Source organism: Mauremys mutica, chromosome 10 (assembly GCF_020497125.1).
Source record: "Mauremys mutica isolate MM-2020 ecotype Southern chromosome 10, ASM2049712v1, whole genome shotgun sequence".
Classification (NCBI taxonomy): Eukaryota; Metazoa; Chordata; order Testudines; family Geoemydidae; genus Mauremys; species Mauremys mutica.
In genome coordinates this window covers 2129321-2141316 of record NC_059081.1, presented here as the reverse complement: position 1 = coordinate 2141316, position 11996 = coordinate 2129321, and positions in this window count along the sequence as shown.

The following is an 11996-nucleotide window of genomic DNA, read 5'->3' as shown; positions in this document are numbered from 1 at the left end:
AGGCAGGGCTGAGTCAGCGGGGGGAGCCTGGGGGGGCGCGGGGGGGCCAGGCGCCGGCTTGTCCAGTCCACTCAGCCATTGTGGGGGGATCAGCCGCCCGGGCCGCACAATGGAAAGTGCTGGGCCGCGCTGGCTCCGGAGCTCGGGGCACAATAGAGAAGGCCTGACACGCCACTTTCCTTTCTCCCGCGGCACAATGCGCCCGCGCTGGGGGGATTAGGGGCAGAGCCGGGGCCAGGCGGGACGTCAGCCGGGGGGGGGACAGTGATCCTTGGGTCACTGATGCCAAGCTGTGCCAGGCCCCTGCCCAGGGCTCACTGCCCTGGGGCTCCTGGGGGGGCTTTGCCCCCCCACCTCCCACGTCAGACCCTCTCCCCAGCCTGTCTCCCACCTCGGCGGTGTCGGGCTGGGGCGGTGGGTCACAGCACTGGGCCGGGGATCGGCCCATCCTGGCGCCCCACGCGCTGCTCTAGTGTGTGACCAGCAGGGGGTGCTGTTCGGGGCTGGCCCCGCAGTGGGAGCCAGGCTAGCGAGCTGGGGCGGGGGGGGGGATAGAGCAGATTTCCGGGGATTCCTCCTCCCGTTGCTCCAATCAGGCCCCTCTGGGGGTTCCCTTTCTCGCTGCCTGGGTGGGGCCGGGCTGCTGGGCGATGCCTGTGCCCAGTTCCCATCCCTGCGCCCCTCATCCCACCCCGGGGGCACTGGGCTTTGCAGCGAGGCCGAGGCCGCCCTGGCTGGGGATGGACCACCTGGGAGCAGCTTTGCCGTTAATTCCTGCCCTGGGGCCCGGCCCCAGCCTGTCTCCTCCCCCACCGGCCGGCTGCCGGCTGGGGTGTGAAAGGTGCCCCGGGGAAGGGGCAGGGGCGGGGCCCGCCTGTCTGGGATGCCCCTAGGAAACGTCTGGATCCCCCGGGCTCCTGGGAGACCAGGAGCAGCCCCCAAAGAGCCGTTCTGGCCTAGTCGGTGATGAGGGAGTGGTTGGCTGGGAGCAGGGGCAGCTCTAGGCATTTTGCCGCCCCAGGCACGTGCTTGGTGTGCTGGTGCCTGGAGCCGCCCCTGGCTGGGAGGCAGGACTCCTGGGTTCTCTGCCCTGTTCCGCCACTGACTTGCCGTGGGACCTTAGGCGAGTCCCTTTCCCCACCCTGTGCCTTAGTGTCCCCAGCGGGGGGCGATACTGGCGCGCTCGGCGAGCCCAGGGTGGCAGCGCCAGCTCCCCACAGGGCGGACGCAGGAGCCAGACTGGCCGGCTTCACCCAGCTCCTGCCACGACCCCGGCAGTGCGGCCTGGTGGCACCGAGCGGACAATCCCGCAAAGCCCCACTAGAGTGCGCAGGAGGGCAGGGATTGCGCCCGGGCGCAGACACCCAGAGCCTGGCCAGGGCCAGGACATGGGGGGCCGGGAGCCAGCTCTGCTGGGGGTTTTCTAATGCAGGGGGCAGCGTGGGGGCCCCGGAGCCGGACGTCCCTCACTGTGGGGGCGAGGCTGCGGTGGGGCCCTGCCAGGCTCTCGGCCGGGTGCGGGAGCGACCGGAGAGGCCCGGGACTGGGAGCGGGACCCGCAGGCAGGGCACTGGCTTTGCTGTGGGTGCTTTCGCCAGCTCCCCTCCTGCCAGCCCGGGAGCCCCTGGCAGGGCTTGCGGGGGGCTGGGAAGGGCGTCCCTTGGGAGCAGGGGGTGTCCCTGCCCGGCGGGAGGGGATGACGCAAAAAGTCAGAGGGTCCTGAAGGCGATGCCAGGGCCCAGCGCCAGCCAGGGCACCAGGACCCTGGCGCCTTTCCACGCCAGCGGCTCTGGCTGGGCGCTGCATGGAGCTGGGGAGAGGCGGGGGCAGGGAGTGCTCGACTCTGCCCACGGGGGGCAGGATCGGCCTCGCCCGCTCCCCAGCGCCCCGGGCAGCGATGCCGCCCCGTCCCCTGGAACAAGCCAGCTCCCGGCGTGGCTGCCCATGCGGCCGCGCTGCCAGCGGCAGGCGTCTCCAGGCGACAGACACGGGGCTGGGGGCTCGTCTGCCTCGAGGGCAGCTGCCGATGCCACCTCGTTAGCGGGCCCGGGGCTCCTGACCGGCTGGGCCCCTGGGCCTTCTGCACCCTCCCCTCCCGCCCCGGGCCTCTGTCCCGCCCCCTCCCCTCCCGCCCCGGGGCCTCTGTCCCGCCCCCTCCCCTCCTGCCCCGGGGCCTCTGTCCCGCCCCCTCCCCTCCAACCCGGGGCCTCTGTCCCGCCCCCCTCCCCTCCGCCCCGGGGCCTCTGTCCCGCCCCCCTCCCCTCCAACCCGGGGCCTCTGTCCCGCCACCCTCCCCTCCTGCCCCGGGGCCTCTGTCCCGCCCCCTCCCCTCCCGCCCCGGGGCCTCTGTCCCGCCCCCCTCCCCTCCAACCCGGGGCCTCTGTCCCGCCACCCTCCCCTCCTGCCCCGGGGCCTCTGTCCCGCCCCCTCCCCTCCCGCCCCGGGGCCTCTGTCCCGCCCCCCTCCCCTCCCCCCCGGGGCCTCTGTCCCGCCCCCTCCCCTCCCGCCCCGGGGCCCGTGACCCGCCCCGGGGCCTCTGGCCCGCCCCCCGCCCCCCCCCCCCCGGGGGCCTCTGTCCCGCCCCCCTCCCCTCCCGCCCCGGGGGCCTCTGTCCCGCCCCCTCCCCTCCCGCCCCGCGCCTCTCTCCCGCCCCGGGGCCTCTGTCCCGCCCCCCTCCCCGCCACCCCGGGGGCATCTGTCGCGCCGTGGTGCCTCGGTCCGGCCCCCTCCCCTCCCGCCCCGGGGGCCTCTGCCCCGCCCCCCTCCCCTCCCGCCCCGGGGCCTCCGTCCCGCCCCCCTCCCCTCCACCCCGGGGCCTCTGTCCCGCCCCCCTCCCCTCCTGCCCCGGGGGCCTGGGCCTTCTGCCACCCTCCCCTCCCGCCCCGGGGCCTCTGTCCCGCCGCGGGGCCTCGGGCCCGCCCCCTCCCCGCCCACCCCGGGGCCTCTGTCCCGCCCCCCTCCCCTCCTGCCCCGGGGGCCTGGGCCGTCTGCCACCCTCCCCTCCCGCCCCGGGGCCTCTGTCCTGCCCCCTCCCCTCCCGCCCCGGGCCTCTGTCCCGCCCCCCTCCACTCCCGCCCCGGGGCCTCTGTCCCGCCCCCCTCCCCTCCCGCCCCGGGGGCCTCTGTCCCGCCCCCTCCCCTCCCGCCCCGGGGCCTCTGTCCCGCCCCCCTCCCCTCCCGCCCCGGGGGCCTCTGTCCCGCCCCCCTCCCCTCCCGCCCCGGGGCCTCTGTCCCGCCACCCTCCCCTCCCGCCCCGGGGCCTCTGTCCCGCCCCCCTCCCCTCCCGCCCCGGGGCCTCTGTCCCGCCCCCTCCCCTCCTGCCCCGGGGCCTCTGTCCCGCCACCCTCCCGTCCACCCCGGGGCCTCTGTCCCGCCCCCCTCCCCTCCCGCCCCGGGGCCTCTGTCCCGCCCCCCTCCCCTCCCGCCCCGGGGGCCTCTGTCCCGCCCCCCCCCCTCCCGCCCCGGGGCCTCTGTCCCGCCCCCCTCCCCTCCCGCCCCCGGGGCCTCTGTCCCGCCCCCCTCCCCTCCCGCCCCGGGGCCATTGTCCCGCCCCCTCCCCTCCCGCCCCGGGGGCCTCGGTCCCGCCCCCCGCCCCTCCCGCCCCGGGGCCTCTGTCCCGCCCCGGGGCCTCTGTCCCGCCCCCCTCCCCTCCCGCCCCGGGGCCTCTGTCCCGCCCCCTCCCCTCCTGACCCGGGGCCTCTGTCCCGCCACCCTCCCGGCCACCCCGGGGCGTCTGTCCCGCCCCCCTCCCCTCCTCCCCCGGGGCCTCTGTCATGCCCCCCTCCCCTCCCGCCCCGGGGCCTCTGTCCCGCCCCCCTCCCCTCCCGCCCCGGGGCCTCTGTCCCGCCCCCCTCCCCTCCCGCCCCGGGGCCTCTGTCCCGCCCCCCTCCCCTCCCGCCCCGGGGCCTCTGTCCCGCCACCCTCCCCTCCCGCCCCGGGGCCTCTGTCCCGCCCCCCTCCCCTCCTGCCCCGGGGCCTCTGTCCCGCCCCGGGGCCTCTGTCCCGCCCCCTCCCCTCCTGCCCCGGGGGCCTGGGCCGATCTCACGCTCCCTGGAGACGCAGCAGGTCAGAGACTGGACGCGAGGCAGGAGCTGGGGTTTCGGGGAGGCTGCCCTGAGGGCAGAGGGGGCGGCTCTTGGGAGGAGGCCGGTTCTAGGGAAGAAGCAGGATCCCCCATGGCTCATGGGACAGCGGGGGCCAGGGCAGCCCCGTTTCCCAGGCTCAGACCCCAGCGGTGCAGAGCTGGGGACGGGCTCAAGGCCAGGCAAGGCAACGGGGGAGGGGATTGGAGCATGGAGCAGGGATCGGTGGGAGGAAAGGCTGCCTCGTTACCCTGTGGGACTCCCTGCAGCAGGGCATTCGGGCGGCAGGGGGGGTCGGTGCAGGGTAACAACGTAGCTGGTGGAGGGGGCCATCTGTGCACACTGACAGCCTGGCTGCTTCTCTGCTGCCCCCTAGAGCGGAGATCACTGCAGGGTTCCCATGCTAGCCCCCACCCCACCCCCTTGGGGCGCTGCCTGGAGGGGAGCTGGCTGATACCCCACCCCAACAGCAGCGGGCATTGGGCGGTGCTGGGGCGGGGGATGGAGCTTTGCCCTGAGCTCCATGGAAGACACAGGTCAAGAGCAGTGAATGGTTGGACAGGAGGTAGGATGGGCCATTGGCCTGATCCAGAGCAGCCGGAGGTGTGGTTCTAGACTAGCTGGGCTGAACCAATGTAGCAGGAAGTGGGTTCTGGATTAGCTGGGCTGAACCAATGCAGCAGGAGGTGGGGTTCTAGATTAGCTGGGCTGAACCGGTGCAGCAGAAGGTGGGTTCTAGATTAGATGGGCTGAACCAATGTACCAGCAGGTGTGGTTCTAGACTAGCTGGGCTGAACCAAAGCTTCAGAAGGTTGGTTCTAGACTAGCTGGGCTGAACCAATGTAGCAGGAGGTGGGTTCTGGGTTAGCTGGGCTGAACCAATGCAGCAGGAAGCAGGCCACCATGGCCAGTGCTATGAGCCAGGGCCCGTGTTCCTAGTGATCTGGCTGGGCCCCACATCTCGGCCCCACATCTAGAACCACCCCTCCGGCTGCTCCGGATCAGGCCAATGGCCCATCCTACCTCCTGTCCAACCATTCACTGCTCTTGACCTGGGCCCCACATCTCGGCCCCAGGCCCGTGGATTCTGACAGTCAGAGGGCAGCTCCGAGCTAGTCTCACACGTGGGTCGCTCTGCTCTGCGCAGCCCCCAGTGGGGAGGGAAGTTCGGGGCCTGTGCGGGGAGCTGCCCCCCTCCCCCCCAGCAGATGGAGCTGAGGCCAGGCCCTGTTTATCTTGCTCCCAGTTGCCGGGTGCTGTGTTTGCTCTGGGGATTGTTTCCTGCCACCAGCGCAGACACAGGTGGCTTTTATTTGCAGGGTCTGGCTGATTAGATCAGGGCCGGTGCAGCCCCCGGGCAGCCTGATTTCCCTGTAGACTCACCCTACTGGGAAGGGATGCAAATTCACCCAGGGCTGGGCGAGGCCGTTATCCTGCAGGGCTTGCCACAGCCAACCCGTCCCGGCCCCCCTGAGCCCCGGATCAGGGCCTGGCGAGCTGACCCACTCCCCAGCGGCCAGGCCGCCCTGTGCCTCTCTGCTCCAGGGACACCGGGGAGCGGTCACGCCGAGCCCCGCGGTGCACACGCGTGTGCTCACACACATGCCCTGTGCCGGCCTGCGCATGCAGCGAGACACCCTGACCCCCGCCGCCTCCGCTGCACCCCCGGCCACGCACCAGGCCCACGCCACTGGCCATGCATCCAGCCCGCGCCTGCACTCACAGCAGCGCCTCTGACTGCAAACAGGCTGGCAGATGTTGCTGGGATTAGCCCCCCCCGCCCCCCGCTGCATATGGGGAGCGGCTCTGCCGTGCTCTGCCTGGGGCTGCTGCAGCCTGTTGGCCCACCCAGCGCCTGCTGCTCTGTGCCAGGGAATCTGGGGAGCATGAAGATGAGATCAAGGGGGCAGGGGCTGGCAAAGCTTCCCCCAAACTAGCTCCACTGGTGCCCCTCACTCCCGACCCGCAGCCCCTACTCGCCCAGCCCCGGGCGCCCCCCTGACACAATGCTCTGCCGATGTCTCTCCCTCTGGACATCTGGCCCCATTGCTGGGAGACTCCCCCTGCCCGGTGCCCCAGAGGCAGCGCGGTACATGGGTGGGTGTCTCTGTGCCAGGGAATGGGGGGGGGAGCCGCTATGTTTGGGGCTGGGGTCCTGCCTGGAGCCAGGACACACAGCGGGACCTTCCCCGGGGCACGTTCCAGAGACCCTGGCACCCAGGCACTGTCCCCCCACCCTGTACACCCCCCTCCCCCAGGGCCCCGCGAGCAGGGGCGCCCCGTTATGTTTGCCACATCATGCCTGCCACGGGCTGTGCCCGCGTGCCCCGGGACTGGGTCAGCTGCTACCCCCACTAGGCTGCGACGGGCTCCCAGGTGCCACCACCCCCCCGGCGCGGCCCGTGCTCCTCGCCCCGCGCTCGCTGCGCGGCCGCGATGGGGAAGTGCAGTCACCCGCCGGCTCCTGTTCCCATGGGAATTAATCCCGTGTGAAGGTCACCAGAGCCCCGCCAGCTGCCGCTCTCCCGGCCGGTGGATTACTGCCGAGGTGCGCGCAGGGCCTGACGCCAGCACGGGCAGCACCCGCCACCCGGGGGCCAAGTCCCAGAGGCACCTGTGGGAGCCCTTAAAGTCCCCCGGGGCCCAGAGACGGGGCTGGGGGGTCCCCTCCAGCCTGCATTAGAGCTGGTCTATAACCCAGCCCGTCTGGAGACCCCAGGCTCCATCCCAAAGGAGGCAAAGACACCCAGCCCCTCGCGGGCAGCCTGCCAGCCGGGCACAGGGGGTCTCCGGGCACCGTCCGCCCTCCCTGCCAGCTGGGGGCTGCAGGAGTGAGGGGCTGGGAGGCTGTAACGCTGGGAAAGGCCCAGCCTGGTCCTGCCCCCTGAATCCCCAGAGCCCTGGACCCGCAGAGCCCGGTGAGGGGGCTGGGGAGGGGGCACCCGCTGGCCCGTTTCCTCGTCAGCCGCAGCTTGAGCTCCCTGGGCGCCCTGCACCGGGGGGACGTGTGCCCCACCGGGCCTGCCAGCGGCCTGCGCCTCCCCCCACCCGGCGCCCCCCGGGCCGCGCTCCCCCGGCTCCCCAGGGCCCACAGGGGCTGGAAAGGCAGCCGAGCCATTAACCCTTCACTCGGCAGCTGTTCCGCCAGGCCAGGAACGGCTTCTCCAGGCCGTTTTCCTCAGCGCCTGGGGCTGGAGCAGGAACCTGGCACGGTGCCGCCCACACAGGGGCATCTGCAGCTGCCCCTCTGCCCAGCAACCCCCAGGCACCTGAGCCCATCCTCCTGGTGTCCCGCCCCCTGCCACAGGGCCCAGGGCAAGGTCTCTGGCCTGACACTCAAAGCCCCCACCCCATAGGCTCAGCCCCAGCTCCTGGTGAGACACCTGCCTCCACGAACATGGATCCCCCCACCCCCCGCCCCCGAAGGAGGCGGCTGCACCTGCCGGACGAGCCTCTGCACACAGACCGAGAACGAGCTTTGACACTCAATGCAGCCGGGGGGGCGGGGGGAAGTTGGCACCCCCATGGTGTAGTTGGGAAAACTGAGGCACAGAGCAGGGCAGTGTCACGCGCAGTCAGTGGCAGAGCTGGGAATGGCTCACAGCTCTCCTAGGCCAGGCAGCCAACGCTGGGACTGGAGGCGGGGCACCGTGCCGCAGGGAACCCCGTCTGGGCACAGCACCCTCCTCCCAAGGAAAGCCAGGGGGGTCCCACTCCCTCCCCGGTGCCGGGGCATAGCCCCCCTCAGACAGGCCAGGCAGCCGCAGGCCAAGTGCCCCTGCCCAGCGTGTGCTGTGTGCGCCAGGGACCTGGCTGGGTGCCGGGAGACGGCGACATGGGGTTAATATAATGGGGTGCCCAGCACCTCCTGGGCATTAGGGGGCCGGGCGTGGCGCCCCAGCCAGCCAATCAGGAAGCGCCAGGCCAGGCCCGCCAGCTTGCAGAGCCCCGTTCCCGGGCGAGGCAGCGTGTTAGCCTGGCACTGCCCACCGCCGGGGGTGCCAACCCAGCCCCATGGCAGCGATGTCACCACAGCAACACAGGTGTTTCCAAGAGGGGGCGGGTAACGAGCCATTGGGCGGGAGGGGGAAAGCCCCACAATGAGGGGGGGGCGGGCCCCAGGCTGGCCGCCCCCCCTCCCCGGCGAAGGCCCAGATCCCTGTTGGCGGGGCGGGCACCAGGATGCGGCTGCCAGGTTCTCGCCTGTTCAGCTCTCATTACCCTGAGCAAACAGCAACGATAAACAGCAACAGGGTGCGGCTGGGGCTGGGCCTGGGGGGAGGGGACCTCAGGCAGATCTGGCCCACCCCTCGCTGCCCCAGCTCTGCCCTGGCCAGGGGGGAGACAGGGTCTTTCCCTGCCTCCGCACCCCCCCCACCCCACCTCAGCGCTGCCCGTGTGTCCAGCCCGGAACAGGGTGAGGAGCTCACTGGCTTCTCCTGTGCCCCAGGACGGGCGGCACCGATGCTGCTCAGCGGGGAAACGGGCCCTCAGGACTCCTGGGTCCGGGCCGGGCTCAGGGAGGAAATGGCGAGTGGTTAGAGCAGGGGGGAGTCGGGGCTCTGGGGACTCCTGCCGGGGCCTGGGGAAGGCGCGAGAACAGGTGGCTGGGTCCGTGTCACGGGGTCCCCGGGCGCTGCTCTGGCACTGCTCCCCACCAAGCCAGGCAGGACCCTGGGGAGCCTCCTCTCCCTCGGAGCAGCCTGTCTGCAGGGCAAGCAGCTCCCACGGCTTCACCTCCTGGGTCTCTCCTTGGAGCATTCAGCATCCTCTGCCCCTCCGTGCGCTTCCCACAGTGAGTCCGCCCGGGGGGGTCCTGGGGAAGCCACAGGGTCCTGCCCCCCCACTGCGCAGTCAGACGTGACTCTCAGCCAGCCAGTAAAACAGAGGTTTATTAGGCGACAGGAACAGGGTCTGAAACAGAGCTTGTAGGTACAGAGAACAGGACCCCTCAGCCGGGTCCGTTCAGGGGGTCAGTGAGCCAGACCCCCACGTCTGCCCTCACTCCTCGTCCCCAGCCAGCCCCAAACTGCAAAACCCCCTCCAGCCCCTCCTCTCTGGCCTTTGTCCCTTTTCCAGGACAGGAGGTCACCTGATCTCTCTGTTCACCTTTAGCATCCCCTTGCGGGGGGGGAAGGGCCCCGGCCATTAGTTGCCAGGAGACAGAGTGTCGGCCGTTTATGCACACTGGAGACTTAAGAAATGCACAGGGGAAACTGAGGCCCCCACACAGTGTTCAGAGGAAGCATTAAGAACAGTCCCACTTCGTCACAGTCGTCTCTGGTCTGACACTGATCTGGTCCCGCTTTCTGGGGCAGGAGCCGCCTTTCTGTCCTGTGTCTGTGCAGCGCCCAGCGTGGCAGGGTCCTGGGCCAGGACCAGGCTCCTCTCTCAGGAAAGGCCCAGGGCTGGGCTAGCAGGGGCTGCGGGTCAGGATTCAGGGGCACCGGCACAGCTGGTGGGGGGGGGAGCCCAGGGCTGGGCTAGCAGGGGGCTGTGGGTCAGGAGTGAGGGGCAGTCACGTTATTGATTTGAACTGGGACCATATAGAACAGGGTTGCAACCAAGGTCCTGTAGTGGCACCAAATCTTAGGTAAAGGGGTCATCTAAGGTGTCTAAGACCAGGTTAGGGGTGGCTGGTTAGGATGATGCTGTCTGTGTGTCTGTGTCATTTTGTAGTTGAAGTTATGAGTATTGGCTCTGTACTGTCTGTATTTCAAACTTGTGCTGTGCTGCTGGGAAACATCCCAGACAAGTTGGTGTCAGCTTTGCCCAGCCTGCTTGAGGGCCCATTAAGGACCATCAGCTACAATTGACCCATGGAGAGGAGGCAGATACGCCTTGTAACTCAGCAAAGTGCAGGGACTTGCCCATGTGACTCCAGACTCCATTTTGCTGTAATTTTCCACAGTGAGAACAAAGAGGTTCTTACACCTGGAAAAGCCTATATAAGGCAAATGCCTCATCTCCATCTTGTCTTCAATCCTGCTTCTACCTCTGGAGGGACTTTGCTACAAACTGAAGCATTGAACAAAGGACTGATGACCCATCCCAGCGGGGGATGTTCTCCAGAGATTTGATTTGAACCTGCAGTTTATTCCATCACTGCTACAAGCCTGAACTAAGAACTTTGCCATCACCATATGGAATTGATTCCATGTAACCAATTCTAGCTCTCATCTAAATTTTTTTTCCTTTTATGAATAAACCTTTAGATTTTAGATTTTAAAGGATTGGCAACAGTGTGATTTGTGGGTAAGATCTGACTTGTATATTGACCTGGGTCTGGGGCTTGGTTCTTTGGGATCGAGGGAACCATTTTCTTTTATTGGGGTGTTGGTTTTCATAACCATTCATCCCCAGGACGAGTGCACTGGTGGTGATACTGGGAGGCTGGAGTGTCTAAGGAAATTGCTTGTGTGACTTGTGGTTAGCCAGTGGGGTGAGACCGAAGTCCTCTTTGTCTGGCTGGTTTGGTGCCTTAGAGGTGGAAAACCCCCAGCCTTGGGCTGTGACTGCCCTGTTTGAGCAATTGGTCCTGAACTGGCATCTCAGTTGGGTCCCACCAGAACCAGCATCATTACAGGGGCACTGGCAGAGCTGGGGGGGCAGGGCTGGACTAGGAGGGGGCTGGGGTGGGGAACCCAGGGCTGGGATAGCTGGGGGTGCAGGTTGGGAATGGGGGGCACCAGCAGACCGGGGGCGGTCCAGGTTGTACCACTGGGGAGAATCAGGGGATTCAGCCCCCAGAAGCAGCCAGTCTGGCCCCTTTCACCAGCACAAAATTCATCTAATGACAAGGGAGACAATCCAGGCAGGTGGAACCACCCCTCCCCCACCTGCTATTAAAATCCCAGGCGGGGGCGTCGGGGGGTGGGGGCCGAGCGCTGCAGTGAGAACAGAACATCCTGCCCCCGGCGCCCGGCTCTGCGACAGCTGGGCCTGGCCCCTGACAACAGCCTGTGACAGCTTCGCACCCGCTCCCGGGCGCCCGCGTCTCCAGCACCTCTGCTCTGCTCCCCTGCCCACACCTGGTGGGAGAGGGACCCCCACTCTAACAGGGGCCACAGTGGTGCCCGCGGGGACCCGGAGCCACTGGCGGATGTGGCATTGCACCTGCCATGACTGGCTGGGGCCGGGGAGACGAGCTGCGGGGGTGGGGCGCTGGTGCTGGGCTCAATCTGTCCGTCCGCCCGGCCCCGGCCTGCGCCACCCGGCGTGGGCACCCCAGCCTGCTTCCCCAGGTGCCGCCTGGGGCTTTCCTCGCACTCGGTCCCTGGGAGCTGCGGGAAATCCAGCCCCTTGGCTGGCCGCGCTGGGCCTCGCCACTCAGGGAGCTGCCCACAGCTGCATCCCCTGCCCAGAGCACACGGGCTCGGCCAGGCTCACCCTGTGACGTCTGCCCCACTGTGGGGCTCCAGCCTGGCCCCTTTGCCAGCCCCACGCCCGCTGGCTCGCTGTTACGGACACGTCTCCCTGGATGGCTCAGTAGGGGGCGCTCTCTGCCCGCAGTCACTGCTACCCCCGAGCGGCGCTAGGGGGCGCCGTGCTGCAGGGAGCAGGGCGGGGCCCAGTGGGGGGGTCTCTGCCCACAGTCACTGCTACCCCTGAGCGGCACTAGGGGGCGCCGTGCTGCAGGGAGCAGGGCGGGGCTCAGTAGGGGGCGCTCTCTGCCCGCAGTCACTGCTACCCCCGAGTGGCGCTAGGGGGCGCCGTGCTGCAGGGAGCAGGGCGGGGTCCAGTGGGGGGGTCTCTCTGCCCACAGTCACTGCTGACCCCCGAGCGGCGCTAGGGGGCGCCGTGCTGCAGGGAGCAGGGCAGGGGCACAATGCAGGGGGGTCTCTCTGCCCACAGTCACTGCTACCCCTGAGCGGCGCTAGGGGGCGCCGTGCTGCAGGGAGCAGGGTGGGGCCCA